Raw genomic sequence first — 26,760 nt, 5'->3', positions numbered from 1 at the left:
TAACAAAGGATTTAATTTTGTAATTGAAAACATAATACGAATAAACAGCAACATTTTGACGTCAGATTGATTTTCAGTCGAAAAAGATTGTCCAAGTTCGCCATTACGTAAGATTGTAAAGTAATCAATTCATAAATTTCAGCGAATTGATTCTAAAGAAAAAAAATTGGATAAAAGTCGGAAACAGGGAAAGTTCCAATTACCACTATCTCGGGTAATATAGTGTTTCATGTAACTCAAGTATGGACATAAAAGGGGTCAAATAAAAGCTTGGCATCGAAAGTCAATATATTGCATTATGTAACGACTAGGAGGCGAGCCTTGTTACTTTCTAATTAATCAGGTACTGAAGCGAGAAAATTTGACATGTCTTTATTGAGAGTTGTCCAAATGTTCAAAAATACATCTTTGAAGTGACGTGTTCTGTTAAGAAAATAATGAGTTTTTATGCTAAATTTAAACAGTTTTTATATTGCATAATGATGCGATTTGTAAAGGGAAGTGTGAAATGTGAAACATTTCCTCGAGGTTTTCATTTAATACAGCAACCACCCATATTTTCTCTCTTAAGAATTTGTTAAATTATATGTAAACAGTAGCTTTATGTTAGCACACCTACTTGGTCATTTGAAGCAGTGTTTAAATCATACAGTCAGTACTAGTAACAGTTATGTTTTTATACTTAAAGTAAGAAAAAATGGCTATTTTGTCTTTCGGAAGCAATCATACTTATGCATAATAGTATCAAGAATTGAAAAATTAAAAAAAAATAATGCAAATTCTTTTCCGTATATATAATTCATTGTTTACTATATTATTCTTCCATTGAATAGTAATGATTGTAAATCGATATTTTACTTTACTTTTACTATTTGAAGTTTTCATTTTCCATCAGTTACAAAAATTTAAAAAAACAAACAAACAAACAAACAAACAAACAAACAAACAAACAAACAAAACAAACAAACAAACAAACAAGCAAAAAAAACAAAGATGAAGTAACAAAAAATTGTTGGGTTTTGTTTGATCGTTTTGTTTTTATTTTATTTTATTTTATATTTTTCCCGTTGTTTTTTGCTTTGATTTTGTTTGTTCGTTCGTTTGATATCCCTCCGTTGTCAGATTTACTGAACATTTTGCATTAACACAATTTCTGTTTTAAGGTATGTCATTCGTCAGCTTCTGAGAAAAATTTGGTCAGAACCTCTATCTCCAAAATTATTTATTAAAATTAAACTTTTATGACATATTTGAATTAAACTATGCAAATTACACCAATATTCAGTTTAAAAACAGCTCACAAATTTGTTAAGAAACAAGATTTATGGACTTTTTTTGTAATGGAAGAATGTTTTATAAGATAAGATTATATTTATTGCCATTTTTACATTTGTTAAAATATTATAATGGTTAAAGTGATTAACCTAAAAGTTACAATTGAAGTGCAAAAAGGGTCAAGTTAATTGTACCGTTGCTCAGTAAGATGCACACCGACTCCCAGTTTTCTTTGCGATTTTGAGTCATGCTAAATGAGTAGTTATCTAAAATATACTTCTCTAAAAACCCTTGATATAACTCATTTGACGAGTGATATACCTTAATTCTTTCGTTTTCTCTCTATAGATGTCAAACACATGAAATATAGGGTGATAACGAACAGTATTCGAGCTCAAAAGTCTATTAAACATTACAGAATAGGAGCAGAGCAAACACGGGCCTCTAAGACATCAGAGGTGGGATCAGGTGCCATGGAGGAGTGAGCATCCCCTGCCGACCGGTCACACCCGCCGTGTGCTCCTTGTCATGATCGGGAAATAACGGAAAAATCCGTCGACAATTCAGTGTGTAAATAATGGCCTAACAATTAGTATGAAAAACGTCAGTCAGTATTTGACTTAATGAAAGATTGTATTTCTTTTGCTGACAAGGTCATTGTATCGACCATAGAACTTACGAAATGATGACTTTAAACGAGACTGTTGATATTCTTGTTTCATCAACTTGTTTGTCAATACCTTACCTCGTTTTGGAAATTGTTCATACGTAGAGCATGCTCTGGTGTATCGAATCAACTGAGAGATATGAACCCCGTTTGCAGGTGATAAGGGTGTATTGCTGCATAAGTATTTGGATATTTTACTAGAGAAAGACATTGATGGCAATTAACAACTAAACTTTATGATAAACGTGATTACCTTAATTTTTCCAGCAATACATACGGGGTTTTTGTCTCCCAGTTGATTCGGTAATCTCTTATGAACAATTTGTAAAACAAAGTTTATAGTTCAGAGTATCTTCATTTTTCATTTACAATCAACCTTTTGCAAACTCTATGGTTTGCAAATACAATCTCTCGTCAGGTAGAATGTAGAATGAACAAATCGTCGGGTCGTTATTTTTATACAGAACTGACAACGAGATTTCTCCGTTTACTCGATCACGACAAAGGGCACATGGTCGACAGTTGACAGTGGATGCTTTTCCACCATGGCACCTAATCCCGCCTTTGATATGTTTTCAGGTGTCTGTACAATTTGTATTGTTTCATTGGTTCTTTGAGCATGCGGACTGTTCGGTTTCTTCATATTTTATCATTCACTGAATGATCAGTTATAATTTATGATCGTCAGAACCACTTTTTACGACCTTATACAAAGCAGTCAAAATCATGCCAAGGTTTGTGTTTTATATCGGCATTTATATTGATAAGACGACAAAGCCGAAGACATTTAGCTAGACAGGAAAAGCTACTGCTTTGCAAAATCTGACTTGTTTTTGTTGAAGCCTTCAATTGATGTAGATTTGTTTTCCTGACAATTAGAGGTATTTATTTAATAACCGTATCCAGTAAGAACACAAAAATCCTCCCCGAAGATATAAATATTCAATCCTTAAATAATAGCCATCAAAATACAACAATTAAGTATTATATTCTTACTGTTGATTTTCTATGATTCATTTGCTTTTAGATATGCTATTTATGAATAAACAAGAAATATTTTTACATTGCTAATACTTCTTTCCTTGTTTACTAGCAGATTACCCATGCGTGACGACTACAGTCTTCAACTAAACATCTCTCAAAAGTACGTACAAATGTTAACGATTTTACAGTACTACAGAGTTCCTGCTTTTACTTTATAATTACGCTCAACACATTGTCTATCTATGACGCGTGACGTTTTATTTTTGCTGATATTATATCGTGAGTAGTTTTTTTTAAATGTAAGCAGAAGTCATGTTGACTTGCCTTCTTCTTATGCCTTTAGCGATGTTAATTTTACTATCAAAAAGCTGTATACAGCTCATCAGTATTTTCCATTCATAACAAAATAATAAAACAGTTCTCTTTGAACTTAATAAGCATATTTCTAAAAAAAAAAAAAAAATGGAGAAAGTGCCGTTTTGAGTGTTTCAAATGGAATAAACAAGGTTATAAGGTTGCTTAGAAATTTAATAAGAATTGTTTTCAAGATTTTGATAATTTTGTCTAATTCTTTAAAAAAAAGATTTAGAATTTTTCTGCATATAATGGAAATTTTTTTACATTTACTTAGATTAAAATAATGATAAGCCATTGAAAGTTTGTATAAATTCTACAAGATTTGTGGCATCCCATTTGTATTTCTTTTGCCATTTACCATTGAGGAATCTGTTGGAGTTGGATCTCGACATATTTTTTTAGTATCTAATAATTTAAAATGGATTTATTGTAAATTTATGTCTAAAATGTGTGTGTGTGTGTGAGAGAGAGGGTGTTTGTGTGTGTGTGTGAGATAAAAGATTAGACTTAATTTTTCAACAGGCTAAACACTGTTCAAACAGTGACGCTTACATCCTCAAACCTTTGTAAAAGATGATCCTTCTACCGACATATACTTATTACCCTTGTAAAAGAAGGTCCTACTACCGACATCATTACCTGATAGAACACTTATTACCCTTGTAAAAGAAGGTCCTTCTACCGACATCATTACCTGATAGAACAAGTACTACTCTTGTAAAATAAGGTCCTTCTACCAACATCATTACCTGATAGAATACTTATTACTCTGTATTTTGGTTCTTATTAGAGTTTGCTGAGAAGATCGAAGCCAGGGTCATTATTACAACTGCTCAGCTTATGTCCATGGAAAAATATCTTCAGGAAAAATTTTTTGCATTTTATTTATTTTGCTTCTTTTTCTCTCTGGTAAAGGTAATAAAAAGTGGTTGATGAGAACATCTGAAGTGAAACTTAAATTAAGATTCACTCATTTCTAGAAACTCCCCGGAAAACTTTTGTTGCTTTTCGAACAAAAATCACGGGAAAAATCCACGAACTTAAAATTATTGCTTTAATGTTGTTTTTATTAGTTCCTAAAAGTTTAATAATTGCTGAACACAACTGTCTTTCTAATACTCCTCTAAACAATTTTCTTTTGATTTCAGAATTCTTTAGTACACATTGCAGTGGTACTAGGTAATAGACGCCGTTTTCAAATCCGGTTGATGAAGTGCACAAACCACATTAAAAGATTAGTCATTGTGTTTCAAAGAAAATTATTTTCATACTTTTTAACTCGGTTAAGATCCCTTTTTCCTGATTCAAAGTAAGGAAAAGGAATTATTCATAATCATATTTACAAACTGCTTTTATTTTTGGCTTGGATTCAGTGATATAGAAAAAATGGGATTATTCCGTTGAAGATTTTTCTTCAAACCGTAATTCATACACTAAAGAAACGAGTAATTTATAATTCAGATTTTCTTACATCATATCTTTCATAAAAATAGTACCTTTCTTAGTTATATTTTGGTTAAAATTGCTCTGAAGAAAATCCTGCCGGACCAATTTTCATTTTGATATGTTACATTTCAGTTAAACTTCAATAAAAAATCATGTTGTGTTCGTTTTTTTTCTAAATAAAGCGAATAACATAGCTACATGTATATAACAGTTCTTAATGTTCTGCTAATTCTTTTTTTAAAAAACACTTTTGCATTTACGGACATAGGATACTAAAATATGTTACAGAAATTTGTAAAGCGGTACATACAGACTTTATTAATAGTAAAACATATTTATCACGAAATTTTCATACCTAACCAGCCTTTTTTTCTTTTCTTCAAATTAATAGGTTTATATCTATACTACAATTTAACTTGAATAAGAAAAACTGAAATAACTGCTATGAATATTTTAGTCTAATTTTACCATAAAACAAATTAATTTGTTACTAAAAACAAGGAAATGGGTATTCTATAATCTTTAAACATATTGTGATAAGTGTTTAGAAGCGATTACAGTGAATTATCTATTTATATTTTCCTCAGGAATATGTATTAAATATTTTTTTATTACTAAGTCTGCTTCTTGATTTATGTTACCAGCTTTAGCATTTATGCTTGCTTTGTTTTTGTTTTTTTATTTATGAGAAGTGAATTTTTAAATACAAGTACAAAAGTCATTACTTCGTTTTATTTATTTAATGATATACTCATAATTTTTTTTATCCTAATATTTTGCTTTAGAAGCAATTATTAAACACTGTGTCTGCATTGATAAAATTAAGTAAAAGGATTTCATATTTGAAATAAGCATATAGACAGCTAGTTAACCTTTTGTTAGGAGTGTCAGACACGTATTGCATCCCTTACTTTTCCTAAAATTACACTTTTTTCTTTTGGGAATAGTTCAGTCATCAATGTGTCTACATTAAAAGCGTGACTGTTCTGCAGAAGATCAGAGCCTAAGAATATGCGCACATTTTAGAACGAAAATCCTCTCTGTAATTAATAAGCAATAAAGACGATTAATTTCAGTGATAACTTCTCGTAAACATGGAAATAAACCAAAAATGTGAGTCTGCTGTGCGATTCTACGTCTAATCGAGTCTCTATTTTGTTCTGATACGCTAAATATTAGTAACGATATCGTCAATGATTTGTTTCGAATTTTGCTCAATAAAGAAAAGAATGTCACTATTTCAAGGGGCAATATATGATAACTTACCATATTCTTTTGTGTGTGTTTTTTTTTTTCGGAAAAAAAAACGCGCATTGAAATATTTTACGTTAAGAACATATGATACAAACAAACTTCCATGAAAAATGTTTGAAAATAGCCACTTTATTCATGATTACATGAGTAAAATGAATAAGTTAAATCGCATAGATTTTTTCTTCTTCAAAGTTTCACAATAATTTGATTTTAAGCGACAAAAAATTGTGTAGCTTAATAGGGAGGGATGCAGAAAGGCAGAATTTTGAACATCGAAAGAAAGTTTACAAATTCTTAATATTTTAGAAAGTTATTACTTGCATAAATTAGAATCAAAATAGGTCCAAATATATATACCAATCCAGGCATCCATTTTTGTTGTTGTATCGTCTGTCCTTAATCGTGCAAACATGTATTTCAGTATTATTTATCTATTGCTTAAGACATACATCTTATCGCATTTCAACATATTATACAAAATATTACAAAATGGCATTGTATAGCGGTCCTTATTGATTACAAAAATATAATACAATATAACAATTATGATTTCATGGAGAATTACCATATGAGAGAATGCTTTCTCTCAATTTAAAAGCAAAATGAATAAATTTCCCTAAATTACAAAGGTCATGGACATTACGTGTACCTAATAATTGTACAAATTTAAAACAGATGGTTTTTGCCAGTAATACAATTTGATATTTTTACGGAGCTTTTCAAAATATGGGCAAATTAAAACAAAATGGTATTTATCCTCTATTTCACTTTTACACATTCTGCACATTCTACTCTCCCTAGGTATTTCATTATGTCGTCCTGACTCAATTTCAAGGTTATGAGATGAAAGCCTAATTCGAATTATTAGCTTTTTGTACATAGAAGGTATGGGCTTACAAAGATAATACTGTAAAGAAAAATTGTCTATTATATGTTTGTAAATGTTACATTTTGATGAATAATTTATTTCTTCCGTAAGGTTTTGAACACATATGTCATTCAATCTATGTTTTATAATTGGGAAAAAAATTCTATAACAAGCTCTATCTTGTTCACACCACATATATCCTAACCCAATTTCATACAATTTTTCTTTAATACAAAAGGCCCAATTTTTCTTACTGTTTTTCATTCTGTCACAGTTATCATATAGTTCATCATAACAGTTTTTTATTACACAATTTTCACTAGATAAAACCTTGAACCAGAATTTGAACATTCTATACAATCGAGTAATTTTCATAGGTAGCCTAACAGTTTCCAAATACACTGAAGCAGAGTTTGTGTTTTTCCTTACGCCTAAAACAGATTTTATAAATTCCAACTGTACTTTTTCTACGTCACTAGCATTATGACTACCCCAAACCTCACAACCATAGTTTAAAATACTTGTTACATAGGTGTCAAAAAGTGACAAAAGGGTTTCTGTATTAAGACACATACTTTTTACTTTTGAATTTAATGCAAACATGGCCTACCTTCCTTGGTATGCTAGTTGCTTTTGTGTACTATTGTAATTACCATTGAAATTTAGTAACACACCCAGATAAACAAAATTATTGACACATTTTTCTGTTGACTTGATTTTACCTCCGTTTCTAAAAATTACAATTTTTGTTTTTTCTATATTAACAGAAAGATCCCAGCGAGCTGTGTATTCGTATAATATATCTAACATCTTTTGAAGCTCATTTACAGTCTCAGCAAAGATTAACATATCATCGGCATACATTAATACAAATAGATTAAGTTCACGCAAGTGTACAGGAACAATATCATTCTTCAGAAATTCTACTTCAAAATCATACTTCAAAATCAAAATAAAAAGGTTTAAGATGACTAATAATAAAATCACATAATTCTAGGAAGGATATCTTTATGCTGATATACATTTAATTACTTCCAATTATCCATCTAAAAATAAAGCAAAATTAGTGACCTGCATTTTTTCATACATCATCTGAATTTATATATATATATATATATATATATATATATATATATATATATATATATATATATATATATATATATATATATATATATATATATATATATATATATATATATATATATATATATGAAATATATGGAGATAACGAACAGTATTCAAGCTCAAAAGTCCATTAAACAATACAAAATAGGAGCAGAGCAAACACGGACCTCTAAACATCAGAGATGGGATCAGGTGCCATGGAGGAGTGAGCATCAGAAAAAGCATTTAGAAAAAAAAACATATGAATGTACATTTTTTTAAAAGATGATTTCAATTTTCACCTGAAATGTGTAATGCTGAAAAAGTTGAAGATAACGAACTGTGATCGATAAAAAAAATGATAAAATCAATTTGTGAACAGGGCATAAAACCATCGGATATTCAAGAGGTGGGATCAGATGGTTGTAAGCATCACCTGTCGACCGGTCACACCCGCCGTGAGCCCTATGTGTTGATCGGAAAAAACCCTAGCTCATAACTATTTTGTATTCCTAGATGCCCAGGAGAAGAGAAGAAGAATTTCAAAGAATAAAAACGTTTTTACTTTATAATGAATAGGTAGACGGAATATTCCTTCGTCAAATTTAGTATAGAAAGAAAGGTCTAACAATTGATATGAAACATGTCAGTCAAAATACGACCCAGATAGGTTATATCTGCTAACAAGGTCATTATAACGACCATAGAATTTACGAAATTCTGGCTTTAAGCGAGGGTGTTGAAATTCCTGTAACATCAACTCATCTGTCAGTAGCCTGTCTCCGTTTAAAAAAAATTGATCGTACTCAGAGCATGCTCATGAGTATCGAATAATATGGGAGACATAAACACCATAGGCAGATGATAATGGAATTTGCTACATAGATAAAGAAAATTTATGGCGGAAAAGCTGCAAAGTTTGTCATATAGTTCTTAGTTTGCCCTTATCGTCTATATTCGGTTAAACATCCAAATATGAAAGGACCATTCATAACCATGATAAATAGAAAGAGAAAGAAAATAAAAGTAAATTAACAAACTCACAGTGTTATGAACCTGTTGCAATTTGAAAAATTAACAAATTAAAAAAATGATAATTTGTATTTTATTTTACAAATAATGTATTCTATTCCTGTTTCAAAATATGGTGTATGCATATACTTCTTCAATGCTAAATTAGAAAACCTTACTTGAACACAATCAAATTCTTTCAGAACATGGAACTTGCGTATTTTTCTTTATTATATAACCCATAATGTTTTAATTAGTCTGCAATCATCCCAATCTTTTAAAATATACCATTATCACACGTGTCAGTGCTCTTTGTAAAAATACTTATACATCTTTAACTTATATGTGCTTATTTGTCGTTGTCGACTAAGACCGCTGACTAACGTTTTGTAACGACGAGTACCTGAAGCCTACAGGGGTATTCTTTAGATCTATGTTCTGTGTGCAGGAAATGCATCTATATTCTCCTGTCAACTATCGTACTAAATCAATATTTTCTATTATCTGCACCTATATTCGTAAGAATAAAGTTTGCACTTTAAGTCGCAGCTAATCTTTTAATTGAGATAAATTGTACGTTTTATTTAAGCGTCAAAGATAAAAATCTATATTAAAAAATCCTCATAAACAGAATGTGTTTCGAAGAAAGCTGTTCAATTTGGATCACATAATGATATTCCACATAGTAATGGTGAACAAATAAAATATGTTTAAGGTGTAATAAATTTGATACCTTGTTGCTGCGAATAGATAATTCTGTTGGCTGGAGTATGGTTTCAAAAATATGATTATAAATAATTTACATATAATAGTGACATGCCTTCGAATTCTCTCTCTCTCTCTCTCTCTTAAATATTGGATATACCGTAACAGAAGGCTATAGCACATTAATGAAATTCAGCAATACTTGTCTTCTATAGCATTAACAATGCAAACATGACCATTTTACGCATATATAGCCCAAATTATGTCTGCACAACTTGATATTATGTAAATACTGCATAATGCTGAGGGTGACATTGAACATTTTCAAATCAGCTTCGGCTGCGCCTTGGTTTACAATGTTACTCTCAACAACATGCAGTATTTATCATATTATACTGAATGTTTTCTACGAATACAAATAAAGCTGAAGCGAGCGCATAAATTCCGGACAGTTAACATTTTTTGAAATATCTCTGACAAAAATGTTTTATAGTTTACTATAGTAAACAATGATAAATACTTTGATACTTTGATTTACTATGAAACTTTATTCTAGAACTTTTTTGAGGTTTTGGCCCACAGTGTTTCTATAAATTTACACTTATGACATAAATTGTAGAAATGATAATTATAATACTTCCTTTTGATATCATAAAATAGTATGTAAGACTTGCAGAAAATAAAGTATAAGTTTGAAATTCATAGTAAAATTAGTTTGATTTACTATAGTAAAAATTTTCATACTATAATAACCTATGGTTTACTAAAGTATACTATAGTTTATTTAAGTATTTCTTTTGTTAGGGATATAACACGTCATCAAATAATTGGCTGTTGCAAATGTCTATCGTACTGGCGTGGTTTCATCATTCAGAGGGTAACTGTGTTTTTAACAAATGTTTCTTGACGAATCAAATCCGAATAATTTACATGAAAGTATAATATTAAATAATATATATGCTACATTTTGAATCTACTTATTCAAGAAAAAATTCTTACTGCTTTGTCGTTTTTTATTGTAATAAGACATGAAATGCAAGATTTTTTTGTTAATTCATTTATCTATGTATAAATATCATACAGTACATTTAAATACATACAAGGTTCAAAAACGTTAGCTATAAGAATTTCACACATCTTGTAAATGGGACATGGTTTTCAAAGAATCTTTTACACTACCCAAGATAAGGAGTTTATAATCTTATTATAAAATTGGGTTCAGGAAAAACGTTAACCTTATTGTCCAAATATTGCTGCTGAGTCCCAAAAGATTTAAAGAATTTATTTTCGTGCTTTTTCTTGTTAACTTACCCAAAACCAAAAAAGATTTCGAGTATCGTGCAAATATCATTAGATGAAGTTGCACCTGGTTTGAAACATCGAAAAATCCTAATCAAATATTGTTTTCAAGATCAGAATTAGCTGTTCTAAAGTCTTAATTCTTAAGAAAATATTTTGAATGAGAAGTCTTTGTCTTAAAGTCTCCAAAATAAATCTTTTAGGCAGACGCTGTGGGTATGTCACTGTGATATTTTCTAAGCAATATTTAAGGACAAATCGTAAAAATACTTTTAGCTCTGTCATGCCATGAATCAATTAAATTGCTTCTCTGTTACGCCTGTCCTCTCTGTGTCTCTGAGCAAGCTTGCTTGACAACATATTTCATTGGTTATTTCTTTGTGATTTTTTTTTACTTTCGCTACATGTCCCAAAATCATTAAATCTGCGATTATGTTTGGTTAACCAGCTCTATTGGATTTTTTTTACCTTTTATCCTAGAAACTTGACCCACTGAAATACTTGACATTCCAAACAAACTTCATATTTTCAAAAATGCATCTAGTTCCCTTCAAAGTTTGCATCTAATTTTTTGTGTTATAAGAAAAGCAAAATTCGTCATTTTTTGGCAATTACAACTTCAACTCACGAAGAAAATCACATCTGAATATAAGATTTTCTAACCAATTACCTGTTCACATTTATATTACATGTACAGTAAAAAACGTAAAAATTTTGTAATATACCAGGTATTTTGTCATGACTGACAGGCATTCGTATACTTAATGAACAGGTATGTTTTTTTTAAATATCTGTTTATCAAATAGCTCATATCTTTCAATATAACATCTTCCCAAACAACCCACCCCCTCTCTCACGTAAGCCCTTTAAACTTTGGTTGCATGAACCCTAACACTGAGTGAAGTTTGCTTCGAAACACTGGTGCCAGGTTACATCTGCTGTTTACAAAAAACGAAAGTTCTATGAGTACAGACAAAACTATTTGACATCTCTCAATATATGCATATATAAAACGATTCAACATGCCCTTGATATCACATCCTTGAAAATTGAATGTAAACGGAAAATGTAAACGGAAACCAGTCTGTTGTCAAGATATGCGTTCCAGGGATATAGCTGTTGAAGATGTTATGTTTTCCTTAATAAAATGCATTAGATGGAAGATGATAAAAGCTTATTTCTACCCCGAAACTTATATCCAGTATAGATGAAAGAACTGCAGGTTAGAAACATGATGTGTAGGAGTAAATAAAATAAAAAGGTCCTACACGATTCTTTTCCGGAAATATAACGTTCCTCATTTGATACTAAAATCTAACTTTTAGTAGTTTTCGTCGACAAGCTTCTCTATGATTAAAACATGAGTGAATGTTGTAAAAATTACTGTTCCTGATCGTACCTTGTAAATGAAGACAGTGAAAATATCATGGTAAATTTCCTGGAAAAATCACGTGGCCTAAAAGAGAGTGTAGCAGATATGTTTTAGCATGCTGTTGTTTCCAATCTTAAATACAAATTCTTTGTTAGCAGATTCAGATATACCTGTCCCATGACCTTAGTTTTCACCCAGTAGCTTTTAGTCCTTGAAAGTAGACATGGAGAACCTTTATGTATAGGACGGAAACAATATATAAAAATTATAATTCATCCATAACAAAATTGTGGGCCTACGGTCTGATACATCCTGTAAAGCTTCATATGAATATTTTTTCAATGAAGTCATTTCATTTCGTAGATAAATTGAAATTCATTACATTCTTAGAATACCATACATAAAATTTGCTGTTAACCGAAATAACCAAAAAAGCTGATTCATCATTATAAGAATGAAACCAGATGGCGACAATTTTAAACTATTTTGAATTTATAAGTAAATGCTTAATAATCATTGCTTACTTTATCATGAACTTAATTCTAAAATTGACCAGGTTCTTACTTCTATTATGTTTTTATTCCTCATTATTCTTATTTTCTTACATTTCTTATCATACTTCAAAATCCTTGTCACTTGACAACAAGTAGTTGATTTATTAAATATTCTTGTTTAATAATTCAGACAAGCAGTTGATTTATTTTAAATATTCTTAATAAGAATTAATAATATAAAATAATTCAGACAATTGTACACATGTGCACATCTACGTACATAGTAAGACATAGTCGTAGTAAAAGACGTTGAATTGTTGGTTGTTTTTTTTTCCCTTCTATTTTGCACATACACAGACAAAAAATAAAATTCATGACAAAAAGTTTAACATTTGTATTCCTTAAAAAACCCTGAATGAATGACTCATAAATCCAGGCATCTGTTAATGCTTTTAAAAACTCAAATTCTGAACTGTTGCTTCAGGGACCATCAAATTTAGAATCAAATACTTACAATGAAGAAGATCTTTGACTAAGGTGATGCATTCATTTGCATACAAAAATGTTTTAATCAATCAAGGTCATTATCGCACCATATTTCTCAATGTAGGAAATACAAGGGAAAAATTATTTTAATTCAGGAGGAAAAAATTGTCAGAGGGATATTAGATAGAAATAGAAATACCTTACTTGTAATATGAAAAAAGGTGAGGATAACGAACAGTGATCTATCTTAGAAAATCTACAAACAATACAAATTTGTGAACAGGGCATAAAACACGGGTCCCCGGGAATTCCAGATGTGGAATCAGGAGTAAGCATCCCTTGTTGACCGGTCACACCCGTTGTGAGCCTATGTATTGATCAGCTAGTCAAATTCAGTATAAAAGCAAAGGCCTAAAAATTGGTATGAAACACGTCGTCAAAATACGATACTATGAAAGGTTATATTTTCTAATAAGGTCATTATAACGACCATAGGCTTTATGGAATGATGACGTAAATCGAGGTTGTTAAATCCCTGTAAAACCCCTGTAACATCAACTTATTTGTCAGTAGACTGACTAGGTTTAAAAATTGATCATAACCAGGGTATGCCCTTGAGTGTCGAATAAGTTAGGAAATGTAAACACCATAGGTTGGTGATTGAAAAATATTACTGCATAAATATATTTGTATGTAGACCTTGAAAACAGATCTTTACATATTTAAAATAATCTCTCTTTTTTCGAATTCAGTAATACTTTTGCCTGATTTACGTATTTGGATGTTATAAAATACCAAGATATGAATATATATAATAGTTACTGCTTTTTATATTAGTGAATCAAGAGGCATACAAACAAAAGTCGAAATTTTAAATAAAAAATTGTGCGACTTCCAGGTGCATTAACCCATTTTCCCAGGAAAGACCCCCCCCCCCCCCATTAAATAATAATTCTAATCTGAAGAAGAAATTCCCCAATTATTATTTTCCTAATGACTCGTTAAGTTTTTATTGCAGCATCTGAGAAATAAACGTGTTTATTTCGATGTTTCAATAATCTGAACCCCAGTGCAAGTCTTTGTGCAAAACATTCATGTTTTGACCACTCGATAGCCGTGAATATAAGATCTGTCAAATACTTTCGGAGTGTTTGAGAATATAAGACGTACTCGTATATATAGCCGAGCCAATGATCTAGGCAAAGCTTAACTATCGCTGTCTTTCGTGCGATATTTACTTTTTGTACATACCTGTTAAAAATACCGACAACAGACTTGACACACATTCCGCCTGTCCCCTAAACGGTTAAAATATACTCCCCCATGCGTCTCCCCCATATTTTATCAACTCCCCAGCGTTACCATATCGTTGTTGGCTTTGATTTTAAGGAAATGTTTTAATTTTGTTTTCTTCTCTCTATTTTGTTATTTCCTTGTTTTGTGTATTTATAATTTGATTTTGTTATACGTTTGTTTTAGTTGCTTACTACTTTTGTATTTTTATTAAATTTTTTTTCATAAGGTTGAACTTTTTTTTATCTTTTCATTCCCCTTGCAATTAATTTTTGTGGTTAAACAAAGATCAGTTCTTGATATCATGTAAATCATATACAGTACCAATTTTGATGCACCATGCAGATGCGCATTTCGACAAATTATGTCTCTTCAGTGATGCTCAAGCCGAAACGTTGGAAATCCAAAATAAATAAAAAAGTCTTTGAAGAGCCTAAAAAATGTGCCAAAGATTGAAGCCAAATACTTCGAAGGATCAGAGCTATGCATGATTTAGATAATCCTTAATTTTGAAATAAATGTTTTAATATTACCACAGCAATTAAATATATATCCGTATTTTCAAGCTGGTACAGAAGTATCTAGCTACATATTCGTAAACTGAAAGCACATCATTTTTACCTCATATGTCACCTAGTAAAAAAAATAGCATTGTCGGATAAATAAATTGTGTCGGATAAACATTTTCTCACATTTCGAATTATACGTTATCAGAGCAATCCTGCCAACCTCTTGTAAATGTATACATATATTTCTATCCATTTAACATAACCAAATTATTAATATTGGCTATTTAGTTACTAAATATCTTATAAATCAATTACATATATATTGATCGAAGTCACAGTATACTTGAGCCTCACAGTACTTGAGCCAGTAAATACATTTAGGCGTGTTCTTTGATGAATACCATTTAAGGAGTGTAACATTGTGAGAGGAAATAAATATCAATCTCGGGGGCATTATTGGGTTATTGGAGGCGCCTCATTTCTTTTTATTTAAAACAGCATGCATTCTCTTTTTGTTCATTGAAAAATAGAATATGCGAACTTCGTGTCATTTGGTACTCCAAATAATTGGTAAAAATTCTTAAGATAAGGTATTGTAACTTTCTCCGTAATAACTTGTGGTGTCGGCCTCTGAGGGTACATTTTTAAATTTCCCACGATATGTTAAAAATCCATTGCCAGTATCCTGTTTTTAGTGACTATATTTATGATACATTTATACGCAATGTGCAACCTATGCTCAAAATTAAAAGGTCAAAATATCGAACTTTTGTCAGAATTGAAATGAATAATTTAATTGTCTAGTTGATAACGCAAATGGATACAAGCTAGTCCAATGAGGACAATATACAACAGTACAAGTGTTCTTACCAGTTCTTTGCATTTAGATAGGAAATCTAGAGGATTTCTTAGAATAAAAACGCATTATTCACTTTTAATGGTAATAAGTGCATTTTTTTATTGTTAAGAATGTCAAATCGAGTCAATTGACAATTTTAGATCATTGATGCCTGACTGATTGATTGATTGCTGTTAAACGTCCCTTTCAAGACTATTCCACTCAAATTAGATGTCCCCGTATGCCGGTGAAGGGCTTCAAATTTATACCTCTAGACTGTACTCAGTGTCATTGAGTAGTGAAAGATCTTTATCGTGATAACATCTGTCGTAACGTGGGGTCTTGGTTTTAAGGCCTCATCCGAAAGACCTACATCTTTCACTTCAGAGTACCGAGCGCTGGCGAAGGAAAAGTTGCTACCTTTTTATCATCTCTCTCGGAAAGTGATGCATCGAGTGCTGGAAGTGAAGTCCTATCGTAAGTTGCCATTGGTGGTCTAGCAAATACATACGGGTTATTGTGTAGTCATTCCTTTGTTCTTGCAGTCTGAAAATGCGATAAAAGTGAACAGTGTGATATTTAGTGTAATATCAGACTGTCTTAGTACTGATATCCTTCAAAACTGGACTGTAAAAAAGAAATAATGTTGCAAATATTTATAGTAAATTAAATAGTTTATATACAATTATTATGAAAATGATGTTTTTAAAACAAAACATTAAGTATTGATATTACAGAACTGGAAAATTAAAAATTAACTTCCAATTAAACCAACTCTACAACTTTAATAGGAAGGGAGAAAATGCGTACGAACCAGACTAAGATTCATATTTGAGCCTCCTGAACTTGTAATAAATTAATTTAACTTCAGCAATGACTTTGTTTGGAAATGTTCATAAATTCCCTTACTTGTATTGAATACTTATAATCAGAGCTGGCTAGAGAGTACTACTTAGGTTATATTACAAAATTATCCATTACATACATTACATCATATACTTTTAAAGTTATTCTCAATGTTTGTAATTAGAATTTAATATACCTTCAGCATCTGCTTTATGTTCTGCATATTGTTCAGTTTAAATCCAAGTTCACATCTGCATTTTCCTTTCCATTCCTAAAATATCATTCACTAGATTGTATCATTATCCGATGCATTTCAGTTCTTTGCAAGAATGTCCTCTCCAGACTCTATTACAGACAATCAAATTACTTTATTACGTAACTATTATATAGCTGATTCAAAAAATACTGAGCAGTTTTCATTCAAGTCTGCAATCTTGAAAGATATGCTTCAATGGTCATAAACACTGTTGTCCTTTGTTAAAATATCGGCCCGTCTAAGGTAGATTTTAAGTACGATAGATGTCTTATACAAGTCCGTTTGGAAATTCGGTCCTCAACGGATCTCAATGCATAAACAATGCGAAAATAATCTGATCTACTCAATGCTTTTCTACGTTTCTTATAATTTATATTAACAATTGATTCAATTATGATACAATCTAATGAATGATATTTTTAGGAATAGAAAGGGAAATGTAGATGTAAACTTTGATTTGAACTGAACAATCTACAGAAAATAAAGCCGTTCGATAACTTGCAACCTTAAGTAAAGTTGCACAAAATTCAGCATTAGATTTATTTGAAAAATAGCATACAGAAGAACTTAAAGGCACAAGTAAATATTATATTTCCGAAGAGTTGGAATAAGGATAATCAAGAATCATTGTGGGTATTTTTGTTTCCGGGATGTTAGCACTAGGATTATTTATGTACTAAAAACCAATAAAGTAAAATTTTTACAATTATAAAAACCTTTTTATCCCGTTCCATTTTATCAGAAAAGTTGAAAATATAATTCTACTCCCTTCGCCTCTTTATCATCCTGCACATTTCTACTTGGACATGTTGAGTGTCGGCAAAAGGATGATTTTTTTAGCATCACTGAATTAGCAGAAAGAGGCAGTAGTCTTTTCTGCTAATTCAGTGTTGCTAAAAAAATCCTCTCTTAGCCTCCTGATCGGAAGCAAAAAAGCCTTTGTCTCCTTAAACAGAAATCTGTTCATTTCATGAACAGGAGCGTACAATTCTATTTTCCTCAAGAACATGAGCAGATATATCATCACTACTCCAATATCTATCTAATCGAAGGAAGACTCAAACAAAAAGGAGGTGGGGCTGTTCCTTTGATTTTCTGAAGTAAGACATTTGAGACAAGTCTGCTACCTTAAATTTTAAACAGACAAGTGGGACAAAGACACATCCTTAACCTACTAAATTTAGAAATCTGCGCAAAGCTGAATCCTTAAGTTCCTAAGCCAGACTTCTGAGACTAAGCCGCAACTTTAATCTCATATCTTAGACAATAAAGTTGCATCCTTAACCTTCTAAACTTAGACAACAGAAACAAATCAGCATACTTAACTTTCTTAACTTAGACGACTGGGGCAAAGACGCATCCTCAAGTTCCTTATCTTAAACAACATTGACAAAGCCGTATCCTTAACTTCATAATTTTAGACAACAGAGACAAAGTTGCATCCTTAACCTTCTAAACTTAGACAAATGAGACAAAGCTGCATCATTAACTTTCTTAACTTAGGCGACTGAGGCAAAGATGCATCCATGAGTTCCTTATCTGAAACAACATTGACAAAGCCCCATCCATAACTTCCTAAATCAGCTATATGAAATTAAGACGCTTCCTCTACCTCTTATACTTAGACAACTGAGACAAAGTTGAATCCTTTAGTTTATAATCAGATAACTGATAATATGCCGTATCATTAACCTTTAGGGATGAGTATCGGCAAAACTTTCGTATCGTGATATATCACGATTTTTTCCCAAAAATATCATGATAAATCGTGATATTTTTACACACCATTTTTACTACAATTTCAAATGAATTTCCGTAATATTTCTTTAAAACATGCTATAAAAACATAACTTTACTTTTTAATTTTTTATTTATTTAATATAATGCATATTTGGATTCTGTTAATTAACTGTTTTCAACATTTTTTACAATTCCTGTAATTGTCATTCAATAGTTTGAACAAATACATGAATGATTTCCGGAATTTAGATTTATGTACCAAATACCGGTATTTTAGTCTCCGTATCACGATACGTATCATGCAATAAAAAATCGCGATATACCGGTATACCGATAAAACCGCACATCCCTATTAACCTTCTTAACTTAGACACACGAAACAAGGCAGAATCCTTAAATTACTAAACCAGAAACTAGTAGCTGATAATGTGCCACATCCTTAACCTCCAATTTATAATTAGACAGCTGAGACAAAGCTGAATCCTTAAGTTCATAAACAAGAAATCCAAGACCAAGCCGCATCCTTAACCTCCTAAACTAATACAACTGATACAAAGCTGAATTCTTAACTTAGGGTTAGGCAAAGACGCATCCTTGCGCTCCTAAGATTAAACAACTGAGGCAAAGCCGCACCTTTAACATTCTTAACTTCTAATAGGCAGCTGAGACAAAGACGCATTCCTTACCTCATTTACTTAGATTTTTAAGACAAAGCTGCATCCTAAACTTCCTTACCCTAGATTTCCATACAAAAGCAGCATTCTTATTTTCCTAAACTTGGATTACAGAGACAAAGTCGCATCTTTAATTTCCTAAACCAGACAACTGAGACAAAGCTGCATCCCTACCCTTCCTCACTTAAACAACTGACACAAAGCCCCATCTTAACCTTCTTAACTTAGATTGCAGAGACAAGCTGCATCCTTATTATAGAGACAAAGCATCATACATAATTTTCTATACTTAGAATAGGAGACAAAGCCGCATCATCAACCTCTTTAAATTACAGTGACAAACTTAGATTAAAAAGTTAAAGTTGTATCCTTAACCTCCTAAACTTAGATGACAGAGAAAAAGCTGAATCCTTAACTTCCTAAACCAGACAACCGAGACAAAGCCGCATCCTAAATTTCTTAACCTTAAACAACTGAGACAAGACAGCTGGATTAATTTCCTTTATTTAGCTGCTCCATTAAACTCCTGACCGTAAACAAGCCTGATTCTCTACCTTCTGACCACAGGGTTCTGTCCATTATATGTCACATCCCAAATAAAAACTGTTCTGTATTTTCCTTTATTAATTCTATGATTAATTATTTTTTTTCTTTCATTAAAATACATACTCTCTGATGTCCTTTTTTGCCATTAATAAAAAAATGTCCAGACATTTTATTGGGGATTTTGATATTAACAAGTTTAAACTGACAAAATGTGGGAGATGCTCAACAAATAGTTTGTAATTTGATTAATTAATTTCAATCGGATCGCATATGAAACAGTCCTATCTGTCAGGGTTTTTTTTTATTTTGCATTCATTTAGTAAATGTAAGAAATTTTATATGTATATGCTATATAATTTTACAGGAAATGGATACGAATTTTTTTAACACCCCCACTACTCCCGAAATAGAAACAATTCGTAAAAAAAATCATTGTTTCCAAATCCTAAACAGAATATTTATAACACACGTACTTCTAAAAGTGCTTACAAGAAGTTTTTTGACTATCTTATTGTAATATATGGTAATTTTTAGTAATTTAAGTTGAAAATATGTGTTTTCAATTATTATCATTTTTGTTTTTCACTCTCTAAAGAAAATTCACATTAATTTGACACAACTTTCGCAATATCATGCATTACACGAGCATGCTGGTAAACAAAGATCTTATGAATATTCATAATAAATATTCTTAAGAGTTCTAGAATGACCATACTTGCTACCCTCCAGAGGAAAGGTAAAACTTGATGAACCACCTTTTTTTAGGTGTGAAATGAAATCGTTTTAGTAATATTGCTACCAGAATCAATTCTTTAAACGATGTTATTCCCTTGTTATCCAATTACTCCACACATCTGGAGCCATCAACATTGCATGGACATAGGATACTCAAAAATATGTTACAGAAATTTGTAAAACAGTTTGCAAGGACTTAATTATTGTTAAAACAATTATTTATTACAAAATTTTTATATTAATTAAATTTTTTTATTCTCCTCAAATCTTTACTTTTTTATCTGTATTGAAATTCTTATTTTATGCAAAACCATTAAACATGAAATCCCCAAATAAATACCAATTAAATTTAATTTTACTATGTAAAAAGTTAATTTGAATGTAAAAACAACAATAAATATACAGGAAGTGTAATAAAAACCCCACTTTCTCCAGATTTGTTGGTATCTTGTGAACTTAAAATAAATGTCTCCTTTTTGACAGAAATTTGAGGGGTTTTTTTAATAAACATTAGAATAGCCACTACACTGTACTTTGGTTAGGAAAAATACTATTTGTGTCCGAAGTATTTTTCTCTGTAAATTGTGTAAAAAGAGTACAAAAGTATAATCATACCTAGTGAAGTTCTTGTCTACGTTGAAGGTAACATTTTGAGAGGACAATAGTGAAAGACCAACAGAAGCCACATTTTTCTGGTCTTTCTGAAACCGTTACCCACTTAATTTAGCCTAAAGAAATGTAGAATTTAAAAAAAAGACTGAAAAACTTGACATCAAGGAGAGTTTTTAAAGAAAAAGTTTCTATACATATCAAGGTATACTTTCCACTTTTCTTTAATCCACTAGATACCAAGCTATATTACGACTCTGTTTAATAATTAGATTTTAATGAAAAACCTCAGAGAAAACTCCTATTTGAATAGAGGTTAACTAAGGTGACTGAATCCCCTGTAGCTTAATGTTTCTCCCAAACATTAACAGGTGTAAAGACCAAAAATGACTCTCGTAGAAAAATGACCTTAGGTCATTTTTCGACGTCATCAAATGAACACCCCCCCCCCTTCCAGCCGTAGAAAAAAGTGATTTTTTTTGTAGAAAAATAAACAAGGGTCAGTTTTCTACCCGTGCAACCTATAAGAAAATGACATCCATTGAAAAATAACCCCATCCAACCGAGTGATACAAAGTATAAAAGAGGTGATTGATGACAAGGTTTGGGTCTCAATGTTTAATTCTCTTGCGTTTTCTGACGAGCACAGGAAGAACAGGCAATTAAAATGTAATATAATAGCATTTTGTTTAGATCTATTATTGTACTAGAGAAAGACACTAGTAGCGAAATAACAACAAAACTTTATGATAAACGTGATGACTTCATCGTTTTTATCGTCAACTTTCCTTATTTATGCTGCAATATATCATTATCACCTGCATACGGAGTTTATGTCTCCGAGTTGATTTGATAACCAAGAGCATGTTCTACATACGAACATTTTCTATACGAGGCAAGCTATTAATAAATGAGTTGATGTTACAAGGATATCAACAGTCTCATTTGGAGACAACATTTCGCTAATTCTATAGTCGATACGATGACCTTGTTAGCAAATACAATTAAACATTAAGTGGAAAGTTGGTTGACGTTTTTCATACAAATTGTTTCGCCATTATTAGCACACTGATATGTCTTTTGATTTTTCGTTTGCCCTATTATGACAATGAGAACACAGCGATGGTGATCGGTCGTCAGTGGATGCTTTCACCTAGATGGAACCTGGTCCCAACTCTTATGATTTTAGAGGTCAATAGATCCGTCACAGTGGCTTTTGGTTAAACTAAACACTGTTTCGTAATCTTTCTTTATCATCCCTTTCATATTTGGATATTTTACTAATTATAGACGGTTATGGCCAACTGACATCTAAACTATATGACAAATGGGAGGACTTCCGAGATGGCTTTTCATCGCCAACTTCTTATCATGTATTCATGTAGTAATGTTCCACTATCACCTGCATATGGTTTTTAAGTCTCCTAACTTGTTCGGTACACTAACATGCTCAGAGTACGATCAACTTTCAAACAGAGGCGTGATACTGACAAGTAAGATGATGTTACAGAGCTTTCAACAGTCTCAATCAAAATCAGCATTTTGAAAATTGTTGATCATTATAATAACCTTGTTATCAAGTACATTTATTTTTCCAATTTTTTTTATATTGTAAGGTTATACATTTTATGATTTTAAAATCTTAATGACAAATTTACAGAAATCCATCAAGGCCAAAACTTTTATTATTACGGAATGTAATACAATAGAATGATGCCGTTGAAGACCAGAATAAATTTATAATTGTTCGGATGAATTTTGATATATGTTCTGAAAAAATAGGATAATAATTGAAAAGTTAGTTCTTCTTGTGGACAAACAAGATTTTTGTATGGACAAATGTTTTTCCTTCGTATATGTTAAATACACTAAAAAGAAAGTAGATAAAAATTGTTTTTGATATGAATTGTTCAGACAAACTGGATATTTGCTTGGACAAATTATCGAATTTCTTATTTGTTCGAACAGACTTGACGTTTCTTCTTTATACAAGATTATCCTCGGATAAAGGAGAGTACCCAGAAAATCAAAGAAAGTACATGTATAAAGCACAGGGATTCATTAAAATTTGGGGACAAGATATGGATATCTCCATGATCAAGTTTTTTATTGATTCCGTTACTTTGTGGTTTTGGGGGTTTCACTGGAGTTTGACTTGAAGTTTAGGTTACAACTGCTTGCATCACCACTTTCGTTTGACATATACAATGGATATTAAATTAATGCTTGTTCTTTCGGTTTTAAAGAAATTGTACCAATAGTCTCGAAAACTTTTCTTCTTATTCTAATTTTAAGATACTTTTGTTTTATGTCCGAAAACTACGAGTATGTATACTGTTACAATCATTGACTTAAAAATACATACACTAAAATGCAACTTGATTAACCAGTAGATAGACATTAAAACAATTTTCTCTCTCTATCTCTGTGTGTGTGTGGGTGTGTGTGTGCGTGTGTGTAAGGGTGTGTATGTGTGTGTAAAATACATGAGATTTTTTTTAAACTAATCTTAAAAACAATGATGCATTCGTCAAATCAAAAGGAAAGCATGTCCACCTATTGTAGATTGAATTCGATAAATATTGTGAATTTATCATAAAAGTTCATTTTATTCGATCGAAAGATTTTATGAGATTAACATATCATCCCTGTATCCTCATTTAACATATACCTCAAATGAGCATTTTGGTCATGGGCCTTTTGATTTATGATTTGTAATCTTTTTTAACCAAAGAGAAAAATACGTCATGTATATCCTTACCAAAATCTATATGGGTCATTTTTCTTCACGTAGGTTATGCTGATTTTAAGGGTAATGCCACTTTTTCTACAGGCAAAAAGGTCATTTTTCGACGTCCTATAATGACCGGGGGTCATTTTTTGACGTCGGAAAATGACCCCGGTCGTTATTCTACGGTCATTATTTATCTTTAAACCGGACTTATAGTAATGTAAGGACCTGTCAGGTGTCTAAAATTTCACTATGGTGTACTGTGTAGTAATACTAGTAGTAGGGCGGCTGGACTCTACTTGTAATAATATTTCAAGTGAATCTATTAGACGGATAGGAATTTTGGCGAGCTCTCTCCAGTACTCACGTTGTTAAACATAATGACGTTTTTCACTAGGACATAAATTTTTAAAACCAGTTTTGTTATGACTTGTTCGGGTTGTGAAAAAAATGTATATGTGTTTTGAATATCACTGCCCCCTTCCAACTTTGTACTGTGGTATAGTCAATGTACTAATGTATTGATAAATTTCGGTAGTGAAATAAAGGTGGAAACTAACCAACCAACCACCCCCACTCCTCGAAATAGGAATTTCGGGTTTGGGCAATTTTGCTTTTTTGTATAAGTTTTTCAGTCAATACAGTCAATATTTTTTCATCTGGCTGCCCCCACCCCCACTTTCAAAAATGATACTATGTGCTTGTTACTGACTGAATTAATCCATTTACTTATCAGCACAAAAGAAAAAGTTTAATAAATTTGACGGTGAGATGCATTCTTGTTTCTGTGGTTTTCATTTTCACCGTTTTGACTTCCCTCCTTAAAGCAGGACTCTAAGCCGAGACGTTTCTACAAGAACCATTGCTTTACAACTTTTCCAAAGATATCAAACTTTTTTAAAGAGAAGATATGCTGTGACGGTACAATTTGTCGTTTTGTACATATTGTCGTCGGCGACAATATGTACCTACCCTCACTGCACATATTGTCGTCCATCTGTACATATTGTCGCCGACTGAAAAGTTACATATGTACATATTGTCGCTGGCGACATTATGTGCCTCACCCTTACTGTACATATTGTCGCCCCACAGATATTGTTGTTTAAAGGTGTTTTTTGCTGTTTTTTTTTTTTTTTTTTTGGTAGTTTTGTGAATGTAATTGGTGTGAGAATCACACTGACGTGTCTTGTATGCTATATCTTGCAGCGTGATTGTGACGGTACATTTTGTCGTCCTGTTCATATTAGAGAGGTTGAGATTTTAAACTTGTACGCGTACGTGTACGTGTGCTCAAATTTTGACGTACACGTACACGTTTTTCATAATTGATCTGTTGAGATTTAATGACGTGTAACATGAACGTGTAGACTGTAATCGGTGTCTCTGTTTCAACTATTTAGTAGTTTTGTGACATTAGTTTGACTTTAGTTAATGAACAAAACATGGATAAAATAAGTGTTCATGAAACTTAACATCCTAAATAATTAACAACAATAACAGTTTCAAGCATAAATTGACTAGTTTTTATTGAAAAAGCTACAAGTTTACACCTACGTGTAGATGCCTTTTTACAAGTTGTAGGAACGTGTAGAAAACTTATCAACACCAAATCTGATGATGTAATACGCAAGAAATTTAGGGAATTCCCCCACTAGACGTACACGTATGAAATCTCAACCTCTCTATTGTCACCGGCAACAATGTGTACCTTCCCTCACTGCTCATATTGTCGTCCATCAGTGGTATTGTATATGTTAATTATTTAATTATGAAATTTTACCTGTGGACTAAGTATAAACAAGTTAAACAAACAGAATTTACCAAAGCACAAAAAAAAAAAAAATCAAACCACCAAGCAAGGGTGGGGGGGGGGGCTACATCTGTCTGGGTCTTTGGTGTTTGAGAAGATTTTTAAAGATTTTCTGTATATATTCCTATGTAAAACTTTGATCACCCATTGTGGCCCCACATTACCCCTGGGGTCATGACTTGAACAAAATTGATTTTGTTTTTGTTTGTTTGTTTTTGGTAAAAATGTGTTGAAATTGACCCAGTAGTTCTTGAAAAGAAGCTAAAATTATGAATAGTTTACAGACAGAGGGACGGTCAGACAAAATGTGATCAGTAAAACTCACTTGAACTTCCAGTTCAGGTGATCTAAAAATGTTATTTTTTGCGTTATTCTTATATTATTATTAACAATATATTATATTTATAATATTATATCGGCACATGATCGTATATAAGAATAATTTCCAAATAATCATTACTACTGAACCAAAAAAAAATATCTGTATTCAATCTCTAAGTATATATTACAAGAAAAAAAGAATAGCTGATTTATCAGATATCTCAAAACTTACGGTATCTTGATATGTCATAGTGATGTACATCAATCCTGGACACAATTTTCTGACCAAAAAGTTTTCTCCCTACAGTATTGCGAGTAATGCTGTCTGTCTCCCTCCGTGCGTGTGTATGTTTGTCAATTTCCCTTTCTTTTCTCAAGTAAATATTCGTCAAAACAATATATCGACGACAATATATACCGACCTTGACTGTACATATTGTCGCCGACGACAATATGTGCTGGTGCTTGACTGTACATTTTGTCGTCCATTATGCAGGAGAAAAATAAGGCTCGTCTCGGTACAT

This window comes from Saccostrea echinata, unplaced genomic scaffold, assembly GCF_033153115.1.
Source record: "Saccostrea echinata isolate AGI-Se365-2 ecotype Australia unplaced genomic scaffold, CSIRO_AGI_Sech_v1 ptg000023l, whole genome shotgun sequence".
Taxonomy (NCBI): Eukaryota; Metazoa; Mollusca; class Bivalvia; order Ostreida; family Ostreidae; genus Saccostrea; species Saccostrea echinata.
Note: the sequence above shows the minus strand (reverse complement) of the source record.